This window comes from Tinamus guttatus, unplaced genomic scaffold (assembly GCF_059628265.1).
Source record: "Tinamus guttatus ecotype Peru unplaced genomic scaffold, ASM5962826v1 Tinamus_guttatus_pri_ptg000474l, whole genome shotgun sequence".
In the NCBI taxonomy this organism is placed as follows: domain Eukaryota; kingdom Metazoa; phylum Chordata; class Aves; order Tinamiformes; family Tinamidae; genus Tinamus; species Tinamus guttatus.
This window is the reverse complement of record NW_028289008.1, coordinates 615,894-630,750: the sequence shown is the minus strand read 5'-3', so window position 1 is coordinate 630,750 and position 14,857 is coordinate 615,894. Positions and strand designations below refer to the sequence as shown.

General features: G+C 53.7%; 1 protein-coding gene and 1 pseudogene across 1 annotated transcript in view; both read left to right on the top strand.

Moving 5' to 3' along the window:
* The window catches only part of LOC148592961 (uncharacterized), a 375,952-nt gene that overhangs the window by 238,559 nt on the left and 122,536 nt on the right, over positions 1-14,857 (top strand). The window lies entirely within an intron of this gene.
* On the top strand, positions 917-2,115 carry LOC148592962 (olfactory receptor 14A16-like; annotated as a pseudogene).

Sequence of the window (14,857 nt, the reverse complement as noted above, 5' to 3'; positions counted from 1 at the left end):
CCAACATCCCCTCCCCGGCCTCAGCAAGGTTTGTCTCACCTGCTCTTTTGCACCTGCAAACACAGAGGTGCCCTGGGCAGGGTCCTGCCCCTGGCAGGTGTCTACAGGGCAGAGCTGAGCACCCAGCGGGTGCGATGGGGTCTATGAATATGGACAGGGCAGAGACATGGGGACAGAGAAGCAGCTCCTGCAGGGACGGCTCCAGGCAATGGAATCATGGTGAGAGGAAAGTGCCTCCTGCAGCGCCCCTTCCCACCAGCCCAGCCCTCTGCACTCCAGGCCATGGGGGCCAGGGCAGGAGTTGTCCCAGAGCAGCCAGATGTCCAGGAGAGGAGACACATCTGAGTGCCCCTCTGTCCCTGCCAGGCCCTGCCTCCCTTGGCACAGCTATCATGGTGTTACTCCATGATCCCACCTGCCCACGCTGCCCTTCTCCTTCCCTTGGACTCTCTGGACAGGGGGTTTCTGATGCAGGTCAGACACTGGCCCTGTGGGTCCTGCCATGCAGATGGGTCCTGGACTGTGAGGTGCCCAAGTGCCCTCTAAGCTGTGGGGCTCAGGGCAGTGCGGTTGGAGGAGCTTGGAATGAGCCACCTCTCTCATCAGGACACCCCATCCTTAGGACGTCCTGCCATCTCCCTGGGTGCCTGTCTGGGCTGCAAGCTGCCCTCCAGAAGAGCTCAGCTCACCCGTTACAGCAGGTGCTGTCTAGGTGCCCCAGGGAGAAGCCTCCTGGAATCTGAGGTCACAGAATCGCTGCAGGGAGGTGGATGTTGGCAGCTGGCAGGAGCCCAGGGTGTTGCTGGCTCCAAGGGGAGGGCGGAAACCTGCCTGACATCCCCTCCAAAAGAGTGCTGGTGGACATGATGTAAAGGAATCCTCTGCTCTTCATGGTGCCATTTAATTGAGGGGTAACATGAGTGCAAGCGTCCTACAGCTTCAAGGTGAGAGCACAGGGCAATTGGGACCAAGGCAGATGGAGAGGCCAGCTCTGCTCCCCCAGCATCAAGGCCAAGAGCTGAAGTCATAGAGCTCAAGGATGGTCCTGCTAAAATTGCGGGGGAGGCAAAGAGTGTGTGTTTGGGCACAGATATGAGAAAGTTTTGCTCAGAGAAGTTTTCTCCAACTCATCCATGTCTTTTCTTCCTCAGATATTGCCCCTGTGCTGCAAAGGAACAAATGTCCAACAGCAGCTCCCTCAACGAGTTCCTCCTCCTGCCATTTGCAGACACACGGGAGCTGCAGCTCTTGCACTTCTCGCTCTTCCTGGCCATCTACCTGGCTGCCCTCCTGGCCAACGGCCTCATCATCACAGCCGTAGCCTGCGACCACCACCTCCACACCCCCATGTACTTCTTCCTCCTCAACCTCTCCCTCCTCGACCTTGGATCCATCTCCACCACTGTCCCCAAATTCATGGCCAATTCCTTCTAGGACACCAGGGCCATTTCCTACTGGGGATGTGCTGCACAGGTCTTAACTTTTACCTTTTTCATTTCAGCAGAGTATTCTCTCCTCACAGTCATGGCCTATGACCGCTATGTTGCCATCTGCAGACCCCTGCACTACTGAACCCTCCTGGACAGCAGAGCTTGTTTCAAAATGGCCGCAGCTGCCTGGGCATCTGATTTTCTCTATGCTCTCCTGCACACTGGGAACACATTTTCCCTACCCCTCTGCCAAGGCAATGTGGTGGAGCAGTTCTTCTGTGACATTCCCCAGATCCTCAAGCTCTCCTGCTCAAATTCCTACCTCAGGGAAATTGGGCTTATTGTGGTTAGTGTCTGCTTAGTCTTTGGTTGTTTCATTTTCATTGTGGTGTCCTATGTGCAGATCTTCAGAGCTGTGCTGAGGATCCCCTCTGAGCAGGGCCAGCACAAAGCCTTTTCCATGTGCCTTCCGCACCTGGCCGTGGTCTCCCTGTTTCTCAGCACTGGCCTGTTTGCCTACCTGAAGCCTCCCTCCATCTCCTCCCCATCTCTGGATCTGGTTCTGGCCGTTCTGTACTCAGTTCTGCCTCCATCACTGAACCCTCTCATCTACAGCATGAGAAACAAGGAACTCAGGGATGCACTGAAAAAAATGATTCAATTGGTAATATTTCAGCAGCAATAAGCTGAAATCCCATCCTTCTACTCAAGCACTATCTAATTTCTCTGAGACAACTCCTGCGATTTCAGCATTCTTGCTTTAATAATGAGCTTTGTGCACAAGTTTCTGAATTCATCCCACTTCTCCACAGGTGTTAACCATGTCTTTCTGACCCAGAGGTCTTCTTTAAATGTGTCTGTCATTGTGATAGAGCTGTCATTCCCCTAATTAAAGGCTATGTTTTCAGTGCATCTTGTGGACTGGGCTCTTCTTCCAATGCTGGTGCCAAGAATTTGCTCCAAGACTTTCAACCTGAAAGATGCTTGTTTCCTTTTCTGGGGCTCTTCATGGGCCCAAGGCAATGAGCTCCTGGGGGTATATGTTAGGGAATAAGGCCTGGATTCAGTTCTCACTTGTGAGTGCTTGGTGCTCCTGATAGTGATGAATGGACAAGTAGTATCTGCTTGGGACTGTCCCCTGTATGGTGGGCTATGACCACATTGGGGACCTTGCAGGCACAGGGAAAGGAGCTTCAAGAGCCGCCCATGATAGCTTATACCTGAAGTCATGGTCTGGATCTAGGGACACATGAACACACGGCGGGACAAGGACAGGTGGGCTGAGACCAGGGGTCCAGTGTTGTTTAGGAGATCTCAGCTCTCGTGCCTATGGTTAGAGTGTGATCTCAAATCTCTCTAATATGACAGAAATGACAACCAATTCTCAGCACGGGTTTCCATGGTTCCATGCAAAGCTCCAACACACAAAACTGAACATTAGTGAATTGACAGAAAGTCTAGAGGCCGCCTTCCTGTGGCAGTTCGGGTGGGAGGCAATTGCCTGGTGACACCAGGTGACATCTGAAGAGACAGGGTTGTCCCAGGCACAGGCTAGTGTCTATTGCTCTGAAAGAGCAAATGTGATACTCACATCTTTCTAGAATGCCTGGTCAGGGCCTGGTGGGCATCTTCCTTGGCCATCTGAAATAGCACTAGATGCTCACTACTGTTAGAGCCACAGTCACTAGGAAGCTGAGACACATGGAGATGTTAACAATGTAAACTGTGACTGTAATTCATTTCGGACACTTGATACAGGGACACTGAAGTAGGCCTGCAAGGCCATGATACTTGCTGGGATTTCTAGCACATCTGCATGGGCAGGAGCTATGAGGAAACTGCCTTTCTTTAGTAGTTGCTAGGAAAAGACCCCAGGTTCTCTCAGGTTTTCCTACTTGTGCCCAGACATTTGCACAGAGTCTACTGGGGGCCTGGAGCCAGCTGTGTCCCCCAGAGAGTAGTATTGGGTCCAATCCTGTTCAACTTCTCCGTCAGTAACCTGGAAGAAGGAACAGAGTGCACTCCCAGCAAATTTCGTGATGCCCCTTAGTGTGAAGGGGAACACGCGGGCTAGGGCCTGAGTTCAAGCTTGTAGTGCCCTGGTCTCCACCACATGCCAGCACCTTCACCTCGCAAACCACAGGAGGACTCACGTCCTTCCTCCCCACACTCCTCCCAGTGGACAACTCCTCCCCAAAAGGCTGAGGGAGCCTGAGGCCTCCTTGTCCACCCAGAGGGCATGTCCCAGATGGACTCCCATCAACACTGCCAGTTGTTTGTTCCCAAGTGCCTGTCCCAGGAACCATTCTCTGGAGGGGACTGTTCACTTGTGACAGTCACAGGCAGTGCAGGGCCAAGAGGATGGTGCCAGGCCTGTTCTTCCAACATTGCCTTGGACAAGCAGCTTGTGAGGAGCAGGAATGGCCAGGTCCCATGGGTGTCCCTGCAGCCAGCTGTAGGGAACAGCTTGGGGACGTGGTTGGGTTCAGCACCAAGAAACTGTGGGTGCAGCAGCAGGGCTGGTCATCACTGGTGCTGGTGGGGCAGGGCTGGGAGAGCTCCTGGCAGGTTCCCTTCTCCCAGGCGGAACATGGGGGCTTCCATGTGTGCCCATCCCTGCACCCGCACACAGCTCCCTGGCTCCACTGTGCAGACAGCACCCAGGCCAGGGTGCTCAGCCCCGGGGAAATGTCCCTCTGACATGGTCCCCATGACAGCCCGCACTGCCCTGTCCCGTCCCCCCACAAACCCTGCTGGCCCCAGCCTTGTACCACGTTGGGGTTGGTGCAGAGCCGTCCTTGGCCTCTGAGCTGGGAGGGAGGCTGGGCAGGGCCGGCTGGTCCTCTGGCTACAGGCACCGAGGCCGGCAGGAAGGAGCTGCCCAGGCAGCCAAACACTGACACTGAAGGTGACCTCAGTGACTCTCCAGGCTCCCTTCCCTGGGCCTCCTGGGTCCCCACTGCCTCTTGCAGCACTGCAGAGATCTCCCTAGCCTGCACATTCATTGCTTTTGCCCCTTCCATTTGGGTGGCTCCCCTTGAGTTCCTGAAGCTCCATTCACTCCCAGGAACACAGTGCCCTTGGAGATGCCTTGTGCTCTCCTGGAAGCACCATATCCATCTCCAGCCCTGTCATATGACAGATACGGCTTGACCATTCACCACCTGCAGGAGCTCTGAGCACCCACAGCTGGAAACTGAATCCAACCCACATTACCTAACACACCATTGCTAGGGGGCCCTGGAGAGTCCCAGAAGAGCAACAGACTCTGTGAAGGTTAAAGTCCTTGAGCACATTATGGACTCCAGCTTTGGAAGGCGAGGCCAACCTTTAAGCATCGTCCTGAGGAAATCCATTTTTATTTGAGTGAAGCCACGACTGACACAGAGACACAAGGACAGACATATTTACAGCATATGTGGCAATTAGACTGAGTGGGTTCACCCTGTGGCAAAGTAGCATGAATTAAAAACCTTATGTTAAAAAAAAGAAAAAAAAAACCATTATAAACACAGAGAGAATTCCCAAAGCACAGAACTCTCTGAAACGCATTAGAAACCCCTTGTTAGGAAGGATGGGGAGCTTATTTCTAGCACCGACTGTACTAATTGCTTCAATGCATTCTTGAGACTCTTGTACCTCATGCTAGAGATGAGGGGGTTGATCATTGGAGGCACCACTGAGTACAGAACAGAGAGCACCAGATCCAGAGCTGGGGAGGAGATGGAGGGGGGCTTCAGGTAGGCAAAAACTGTGGTGCTGATCAAGAGGGAAACCAGGTGCGGGAGACACATGGAAAAGGTTTTCTGCCAGCCCTGCTCAGAGGGGATCCTCAGCACAGCAGTGAAGATCTGCACGTAGGGCACAACAATGAAAATGAAACACCCAAAGCCCAAAGAGACAGTAACCCCAATAAGCCCAATTTCCCTGAGGTAGGAGTATGAGCAGGAGAGCTTGAGGATCTGGGGGATCTCACAGAAGAACTGCTCCACCACATTGCCTTGGCAGAGGGGTAGGGAAAATGTGTTCACAGTGTGCAGGAGAGCATAGAGAAAATCAGATGCCCAGGCAGCTGCGGCCATTTTGAAACAAGCTCTGCTGTCCAGGAGGGTTCCGTAGTGCAGGGGTCTGCAGATGGCAACATAGCGGTCATAGGCCATGACTGTGAGGAGAGAAAACTCTGCTGAAAACAAAAATGCTACCAGGAAAATCTGGGCGGCACATCTTGAGTAGGAAATAGCTCTGCTGTTCCACACACAATTGGCCATGGATTTGGGGAGAGAAATCCTTTCCGTTTCTCAAGGAAACACCCATATTTCCTCTCTCTCCCTTATTTCACCTCCCTTTTCTGCGACTCTGCTCTGCCTGGGTTGAATGTGTCATGTGCAGCAGGGACCCCTGCCCATGGCTCCAAAGCAGTTTTTTCTGCTGTGCTGCAGGTGTAAATGAATGTGTCAAACTACTCTTTCAGGAAATGCCTGCCCTGCCTTTCCTTTTGAAAAGTGCCCTCTGCAATACACTCACAGTTAGACCCGTGAGCAGACCTGAGCCATGTAGCACCTTCCCAGCAGGAGAAGGAGCCTGTCCTGGTAGAGGATGATCTTCCCACACAGAACTTCCCACCTCGCTCCTGTGGGGAGCTTCGTGTCCTGCTGGGCAGAGCGGCGGCTGTCTCTGGGGTCAGGAGCTCTATAAGTTGTGTATAAAGATTTTCGGTTTCACAGCACCAAAGTCTGTGAATCCTTCATACACTGCAAATTTCCCATTGTCCATCTTCTCGCTGCTGCCTCTCAAGCAATTCCTGTGGCCTTCCAAGAAAATCCTGCTGCTCTGTGCCCTCTACAAGGTATTTGTGCGCAACATGAAGATCTCTCCTGGCCTTCTCTGGTCTAGACTGAACAAATATCCCTCTTCCAGCTTCTCCTTACCTGCCCCATGCTCCAGCCCCTGACCAACTTGTTGTCCCTGTGCTGAACTCCCTCCCATTTGTTTGTTTCCTTGCAGAACTGGAGAGCCCAAATGGGATCCGGTATAGAGGCATGGTGTCCACTGTGCCAAAAAGAGCGATAGAACATACATGTGACCCCAAAAAGAGCGATAGAACACACATGTGACCCCACTGGCTATGCTCTCCCAAATAAATACCCGTGAGGATGGCCAAACTATGGCACAGGGACCCAAAAGGCCTCTCCTTGCTGACCACTAAGGCACTGAGATGAGATGTGGGTGCCCTTGGCCACCACCAGGACATACCCCTGGGAGTCTCTATGGCAACGGCCAGGGCTTTGTGATGGGGGTGGCATCATGTCCCCAAGGCCATTGTGATGGGGCGATGCCCATGGCAACCAAGGCTGTGTAGGGCCAGAGCACCAACCTCGGGGTCACACTCTGAGGACAGCAGCTCCAGCAGAAGGAGCGGCTCGCGTTGGTCACCAGAGCAGCAAGTCCCCAGGGGAGCAAGTGCCCTAGAGATGGAGAAGGAGGCAGGCGAATGCCTGCTCCCAGCCCAGCAATGGGCGTCCTGCCAGGAGCAAGTGCACAAGGAAAGTGAGTCCTGGGGCTGGAGGGGGAGCCTGACAGCAGGGATGGAAGCTGCATGGAGAGCACAAGCATGGGGGTTCAAGCCAGCTAGGCCTGACCTCCTCTGGCCAGGGCCTGCTTCTTGCTGGCTGTGGGGATTTTCTCAAACACAAAGCACAACTGGGATGCTCCAAGGTCTGTAAGGACCCTGGGAGCTCTGTGTGAAGGATCAGAGAGCCTCTTTGGACCACGTGTAGCTGGGTTGTGCTCGACCATGAGCTTCCCTTCGACATGGGGCTGGGGCTTTCCATGCCTCAGGGGCTGCTTGTAGCAACACAACCCTCTCCATCCTGTGCCTCCTGCTTCCCGCGGGTGGACAAGCGGGAGCCGCACGCAGGGAGGCAATGCAAGCGGACTCTGACTTCGTCCCCACAAAAGGACAGGCGGCCTTTGCTGTCTGACCCCCAGGGCTTTGAAGATGTTGATCGGGTCATCGCAAAGGTACAGAGCTGAGCAGTCAGGCTGGCAAAGGCCCTGTCTGACTGCGCGGAGCTGCCAGGAAGCAGGCGGGAAGTGGAGGGAAGAACAGCAGCAGCGCATGCTCTGCATGGCACTCTGCAAGGCCAAGCTTCACGCTGGGCCACGGTGCTGCTCCATGTGCCCATCTTCTGCCTGCCCCACAGTGACGAGCCCTCTCCAAAGGCCTCTCTCAGTCTTTGGTGACAGGTTGGCAGCTGCCCGTGTGCTCTGTTACTCCAGGAGAAATCTAAAATGGGAGCAAATAAAAGCTTGCAGGCATATTTTGGAGAGCTGAAACAGTACTACTGCACATGCCTGTTGTTTAGTTTGTGTGTGGTAAATACAATTTGTCCTTTGGCCCAGAGCCCCGTTCACTGAGGATCCTTGTGAGCTCCCATAAAACACCCTTCTGCGGGTGACATTATTCACTGGAGTCTGTAGAGGGATCCTATGACTGAAAATACCTGGCTCCAAGGGACCTGAGCTCTCCTGTTGGCTCTTCCCAGAGATCTGGATCCTCAGGTTTCGGAGCAGGAGGACACATGGGGACAAAGTCTCCATTACACCTTCAGCTCCACAAAGTGTCAGAGCTTCACATGTACTCCCTAAATCGACGTTTCCCATGGCCTTGGGGAATGGTGAAGACCTTGAGTAGACACACAGGAGATTGGAGAGAAAGGGCCAAGGCCCCAGGATGCAGAGCAGGGCTCACAGCGTGATGAATGAGGTGCCACAGACTTAAACGAGCAACCCAAAGAAGTCCTTCCTTTAGCAGTGACTTGGAAAGTCACATTTCTGACAGAATTCCAGATGGATGGGTCTTCTGTTCTGTAAGATTGTCTCCAGGATTCTGCAGAGATGAGGAAGAGCACAAAGGGAAGTTGTGGGGATGTTCTTCAACTTCATCAGCTGCAGAGCAGGGAGGTGGTCATCTCACAAAATGCTGGTTGAATCAAAATGCAGATCCTGCAGCACTGCACCAACTTACAGGTTTTGCACCAAGCCCAGGCAGCAGCACTGCAGTGTGTGGCCATGTCCTGAGATGTCCAGGGTCAAAAATGCAGGAGATCACAGAATGCTTGAGGTTGGAAGGGGCCTCTAGAGATCATCTAGTCCACCAAGATCCAGGGTTCCAGGGCTGTGCAGACCTCCAGAAGAGGATCCCAAGTCCCAGGGAAAAGTACACTGAAAAGTACGAGGAGTACTTAAGGTCCAAGACGAGGAAGAGCAGTTTTGGAAAATAACATCACTGGTGGGAGGTGACTGCTTCCAGGAGACAAACGTCTCTGTTCTCCCCCTGCATCGTCCACCTCCATGGCAGTGACCTGCTGAGCCCCAGAGGACACACTGGGATGAGTCCCACCACAGGGAAGTCTCCCTGGTGACATGGGTGAAGACCCTCATTTTCCGGTGGGTCCTTGTTGCTCCTGAGCGCTGCTCCCACACACCCCATGGCTGCTCTTTGCAGCAGCTCTATGGCATGGAGTGGGGACAAGAGGCAGCAGGGCCGCGCTGGGAGCCCCTTTCATCTGGCCGAGGAGTGGAGGCATGTTGGAAAAGGAAGAACATCCCTCCACTCCAGCTGGTCTCTCCTCCCTGCCCCATTCCCACACAGCCCCCAGCACAGCCAGGAGCCCCGCGGGGCCTCACAGCCAATGGCTGCGCTGGGCATGAGGAGGTCACTGCTGCCGCAGCCCCTGATAGGCCAGCTGCAGGGAGAGGGCGTGGCTGCTGCTTGGGAGGTCCCCGCTGCGGGCAGAGCTGATTGGGCAGCAGCAGGGCTGGCTCTGCCTGGTGACTGTGAGGTCACCGCTCCCGCAGCGCCTCATTGGGCAGCAGCTGGGCCCTGCGGGGCTCTGCGCTGCTGAGATCATCTCCGCGGAGCAGCTGCTGAGCCCGGGCTGGGCTCCTGGCGGGGAAGGGCTGGGGAGGCCATTGCTGCCCTGGAGGGCAGGGCCAGAGAGCTGGGCGGGACGGCGCTGTGACGTCATGTCTTTGTGAGTGCCTGATTGGCCGGCAGCAGGCAGGCAGGCGTGGGCGGTGGGTGGGGGGTCTCTGTGGTGAGAGGAGCTGAGAGGGCAGCAGTGGTTCCTGTGTGGGGAAGGGCTTTGAGGAAGCTGCTGTCTCTGAAGGCCACAGGCAGCAGCAGGGATGTGGTGGGTTTGCACCTGTGAGGTCACCTCCATGTGAGCAGCTGGTTCTAGGCTTTAGGGTTGTGATCAGTGGTGCAGAGCCCAGTTGGAGACCTGCAACTATTGGTATCAGGAGTCAGTCAAAACCTGTTCAGTTTATTAATCAGTGACCTGAAGGGACAGAGTGCACTCTCAGCAAGTTTTCTGAGGATAGAAAATTGGGAAGAATGGCTGATAGCCCAGAGGTCTGTGCAGGCTTTGAGAGGGATCTGGGCAGCCTGGAGAGTTGGGTGTAGAGGAACCTCATGAAGTTCAACACGGGTCTAACAGCTAGGGAGGAATAACCCCATGGCCCAGGACAGGCTGGGGGTTGACCTGTTGGAGAGCAGCTCCGCAAAAAGGGACCTGGGAATCGTGGTTGGCAACAAATTAACCATGAGCCATCAATGTGCCCTTGTGGCCGCTGGTCCTGGTGGCTGAGGTCTGACGGTACTCAGAGTGCCCCCACAATATTGCAATGGCAGGAGATGTCTTTGGGTGGCCACTAGCTCCAGGCTGTGGTGTTTCACTGTGGGTGCAGGAATCGCCCTCCACTGCCCCTTCCCTGGGCCTCCTGGGTCCCCACTGCCTCTCTGGGGATTGCAGAGCCCTCCTTTCCCCATGTGCACCTGGGTTTAGTGCTGTACCTTCTGGTCCCTGCACTGTGAGTCATCCCTGTTTCGTTAAAGCTGCACTCAGTGCCCACTCCCAGGCAAACCCTGTGCCTGGAGATCCCCTGGGGGTTCTCTCATCAGCACAGTCACGTGTGGGGCAGCCTGGCACAGGCAGTGCAGAGACCATTGCCTGTCTGCAGTGGTCACTGAGAGATGAACCCTAGATTGAGGGTAACAGATCACCCTGGAATGCTGAGGTCATCCCCTGGATCTCATGGAGTTCACAAGCAGAAGAGCAGGCCCATTTGTGGTTGCACACTCTTGGGCATATTTTTTGATTCCAGTTTCTAAAGAGAGGCTTGATTCAGGACCGTCATAGGGCAGATCCCCTTTTATTATGGACATGTTATTCTGGAATCCAGCTGTGGCTTAAGGGAGCCCAAGGACTTGTCCTGCCTGTTCTTCCAGGGTATGAGGAAAAACAAGCCTCTCTCTACCAGGTTATGACAGTTTCTGGGACATATCTGCAGAATAAAGCATGGAAGGACAGCACAGAAATGAGGAGGCCAACTCTAAATAGAGAAAGTCCTGCAGCCCTCCTGGAATGTGTCTTCAGGAAAGATGAACTGCCATGGGAAGGCTGCCTCTAGACTTTCCTTCAATTCACTCATGTTTAGTTTTGTGTGTTGGAGCTTTGCATGGAACCATGGAAACCTGTGGTCACGCTTGGTTGCCATTTCTGTCATATTAGAGAGATTTGAGATCACACTCTAACCATAGGCACGAGAGCTGAGATCTCCTAAACAACACTGGACCCCTGGTCTCAGCCCACCTGCCCTTGTCCCACCGTGACTCTGAACCCCAGAGGTCCCTTGGTGTCAGTGCTGGAAAAGACGCTGCAGAGGGAAACTCTCCTCCCTGCACTGGGCACATCCAAGGGAGCTTAAAGAAGCGGCTCAGAGAATCCCTCGTGTCTGCTAGTGAAGGGGGAAGCCTGGCTTCCTGCTTTATCATCTTCTATGTGTTAAATAAGAGATTCCTGTGTAGTCGTGACAAAAACTAGGTATTTTATTTTATTATTTATTATTTTAAGATGGATGTAAAAGAGAAGTAAAAACAAAAGAAATGGATAAAATACAGCCTTGATGCCAGATACCCTGGTGAGTGAATGAAACAGTTGTTAGCACTGACCTTGTACCCACTGGATGAGTTTCCTCAGTGCCTCCTTGAGCTCCTTGTTCCTCATGCTGTAGATGAGGGGGTTCAGGGCTGGAGGCACCACCGAGTACAGAATAGACACAACCATATCTAGAAGTGGGGAGGAGATGGAGGGGGGCTTCAGGTAGGCAAAAAATACAGTAATGACAAACAAGGAGACCACAGCCAGGTGCGGTAGGCACATGGAAAAGGCTTTGTGCTGGCCCTGCTCTGACGGGATCCTCAGCACAGCTCTGAAGATCTGCACGTAGGACACCACAATGAAAACAAAACACCCAAAGACTAAACAGGTACTAACAACAAGAAGCCCTACTTCCCTGAGGTAGGAGTGTGAGCAGGAGAGCTTGAGGATGTGGGGGATCTCACAGAAGAACTGCTCCACCACATTGCCTTGGCAGAGTGGTAGGGAAAATGTGTTCCCAGTTTGCAGGAGAGCATTGAGGAAACCACTGGCCCAGGCAGTTGCGGCCATTTTGACACAAGCTCTGCTGTCCAGGAGGGTCCCATAGTGCAGGGGTCTGCAGATGGCAACGTAGCGGTCATAGGCCATGACTGTGAGGAGAAAAAACTCTCCTCCAAACAAGAAGAAGAAGAAAAATATCTGGGCAGCACATTCCAAATAGGAAATGGCCCTGGTGTTCCACAGGGAATTGTGCATGGCTTTGGGAACAGTTGTGGAGATGGAGCCAAGGTCGAGGAGAGAGAGGTTGAGGAGGAAGAAGTACATGGGGGTGTGGAGATGGTGGTCGCAGGCTACGGCTGTGATGATGAGGCCGTTGGCCAGGAGGGCAGCCAGGTAGATGGCCAGGAAGAGCGAGAAGTGCAAGAGCTGCAGCTCCCATGTGTCTGCGAAAGGCAGGAGGAGGAACTCGTTGAATGAGCTGCTGTTGGTCATTAGCTCCTTCAGGCCACTGCAGGACTGTCCGAGTAAAAAGAGTTGTGGAGAAATTAGAACAGATTTCCGTGTGCAATTCTTTCCCATAAACCCTCTTCTAACACACGAATTTTATTAACTCCCATCTCAGTCAAACTGTCATTGAGGTCCATGTCTTGAGCTGTGGTTGGTGCTGGGTGGGTTTGCCATGAGGAGACAGAAATCCTCAGCACTGCTTCTGCACTCTGAGTAAATGGCTGTGGTTATAGAGGGGCAAACGGGATCACTATAGCATTAATGCAGAATGAGAAGAGCTGACCTCTTCCCAGCTGCCCTGTGTTCGCACCTTTGATATAGAGGACAATTTCCCTGATTTTACCATAGAAAGAAATCACTCCATGGAGTGCAGAGGAATCCAGGTTCAAAGTACTGATCGCCCAACCCAGCGCCCTATCTGAGAGTTCCTGAGAGAGGTCTCAGCCCTCCTCTTCAAGCCTGAAGCCCATTGGACTTATTCCAGCTGTTCCCATGCACCTGCCCAGCAGCAGTGCTGTGGCCTCAGTACCTAGAGAGCTTCTCCATGGAGCCCTTCATAAGACTCACCCATAATGGGGGAGCTGTGCCCCTCTGGAGAGGCAGGTCGCAGCCCAACCAACAAAAATAAAGAGTAAAGGTCTAATGTCTTAAGGATGGTGTGTCCTGAAGGGAGAGTTGGCTCATTCCCACACCCGCACTGTACATGGCTCCAAGCGCCACAGGGCAGAGGGGCATTGGGTACCTCACACTCAAGGACACATCTGCATGGCAGGACCCACAGGGTCGGTGTCTGGACTGCAGCAGAAACCCCCTGCCCAGAGAGTCCAAGGGAAGCACATGGTGAAACACAGAGCAACACCCTGATTTGTTCCAAGAGAGCTAGGGCCAGGCAGGCCTGGGTGAAGGGAGCTCTCAGGGGTGTCTCCTTCATGTCCATCTGCCAAGGAAATGTGGTCTGGATGCTTCAGCTTGCAGAGCAGAGGGTTGTGCTGGTAGGGAGAGGGGAGGAGGTCCTGGAAATGGCAGATTCCTCAAACCCTCTGGCCATGACCTTGCTGCCTGGGGAGCCATCCCCTGTGGGAGCTGTTCCTCCATCTGCGTGTCTGCCCTCACACGGCCAGAGACTCTCCCAGACCCCATCCCACCCGCTGGGTCCTCAGTTCTGCCCTGCAGGCACCTCCTGGAGCCAGGATCCTGCCCAGGGCACCTCCGTGTTTGCGGGTGAGACAAACCTTGCTGAGGCTGGAAAAGGGATGCTGGCTCTGTCTGTAGGCTGAGGGGTGGGTGAAGGCATTTGCTCAGGTCGTCCCACTACTGCTCCTCTCTCAGTGTCACCGTTTATGAGCCTCCAACCTGTGTATAAACCTGACAAATCCATGCCTGTTTCACCCCCACCCAAAGAGAATAAAAGTGAGAGGACAGAGTCATGACAATTCCTTCTCTATCAGATGTTCCTTGCCTCGGTGTTCTTGATGAAAAGTCACCTCTGATATATCCCCAAGGCAGAAAATGCAGCATCCTCTTGATGGGAGGCTCAAGCTGGGGGTTTCTCTTCTAACCCAGAACTTCTCCCAACAGCACCATGGGGAGCTCCCCGAGCCAGCTGAGTACTGACACTTACAGGTGGCAGAGTCACTGCCCTGGGCACACAGCACCATGGAGCACAAGGACACTACTGTGCACACCCCGGCTTCACACCCTGCAGCCATCCCTGGGAGAAGAGAGCAGCATGTCCTGTCCCTGTGTTGGAGTGGCAGGAACGCTGCTCTGCAGCATCTCCCCGTTCTCTGCACAGAAGAAAGCAAGAGAATCCATGCCGATCTGTAATGGCATGGATTGGGGTCAGAAGACCCCTCCAGGAATCACAGTAGCATTGCCCTGTAGTCAGAGACTCACCGTGTCAAAGGAGTGATGATTTCTCCACCAGTTCTCCGCTGTCCTTCCGCTCCACACTGCTGTTCCCCTCTCACTGCCTTCTCTCCTCCCCTGTCCACAGCAGCAGGCAGTGCCCGCAGCCCTGCTGCTCTTGGCACAGGAGCTGCTCCTGCACTCGGCTGTCTCTGGGCAGTGCTGCCAGGCTGCCACGAGCTGCCTCCGTCCCAGGAGCCTGGCCCCGCTCAGGAGCAGAGGAACAGCTGAACTCACCAATTTCTCTGTCCCTTGTGCTCCCTCCTCCAGGGAAAAGTGCACTTCAATAAACTAAAATAATCAGCTACTCTCCTTCGCAAACAAGTGGAGAGAGAGAGATTCTAATATTGCAATTTATTTAATCAGAGAATGAAGATCTATCAAAATTGGAAATGTCTCACTCTGCAAGGCTCATTTCACATCCCTTAACTAGACAGGAGACTGAGGAGTGAACAAGTGGGGAGTTCACTGACACAGGGTTTAGGTGCTGATTCAGAAATATCAATCTGGGCAGTACCCATCTAGGCCTGGATCTGAAGTTGTATTCAGATCCCTCCTGCAAACTCC